Genomic DNA, 530 nt, shown 5'->3' on the forward strand with positions numbered 1-530 from the left:
GGGAGAGAGGGGAAAATGGCGGCGAGGCTGGGGAGGGGAAACGGCCGCTTCTCGTGAAGATAAAAAAACAGGAAAAGGATTGTTAAAAACGGGAAATACCGGAGGGGAAGAAATCAGTAAAACCGGGGTGGGAAACGGTTCCTTCCTCGCGTGAGGCGGGGATGGGTAAAGAGGAGGGGGCGTGGCAAAGTTTTCCGGCGTCACGTGATAAGGAGAGGCGGGGAAATGGCGCTGAGGGGGAGAGGGGGAAGCGGCCGCTTCTGGTGAAGGGGAACAACGGTAAAAAGGGAGAGAAAATGGAAATACCGGGGGGAAAATCGGTAAAACCGAGGTGGGAACCGGTTCCTTCCTCACGTGAGGCGATGATGGATAAAGAGGAGGGGGCGCGGCAAAGTTTTCCAGCGTCACGTGACGGGGAGGGGCGGGAAAATAGCTCTGAGGGGGAAGCGGCCGCTTGTCGTAAAGAAAAAAAAAAAGAAGAAAAAAGAGGAGGGTGAGAAACGGGAAATACCGGCGGGGGAAACTCGAAA

At 55.1% G+C, this 530-nt stretch overlaps 1 protein-coding gene across 1 annotated transcript in view; it reads right to left on the minus strand.

Moving 5' to 3' along the window:
* The window catches only part of LOC102040588 (FACT complex subunit SPT16-like), a gene marked incomplete at its 5' end in the record, with an annotated part of 14,012 nt that overhangs the window by 10,629 nt on the left and 2,853 nt on the right, over positions 1-530 (minus strand). The window lies entirely within an intron of this gene.

This window comes from Geospiza fortis, unplaced genomic scaffold (assembly GCF_000277835.1).
Source record: "Geospiza fortis unplaced genomic scaffold, GeoFor_1.0 scaffold2235, whole genome shotgun sequence".
Classification (NCBI taxonomy): Eukaryota; Metazoa; Chordata; class Aves; order Passeriformes; family Thraupidae; genus Geospiza; species Geospiza fortis.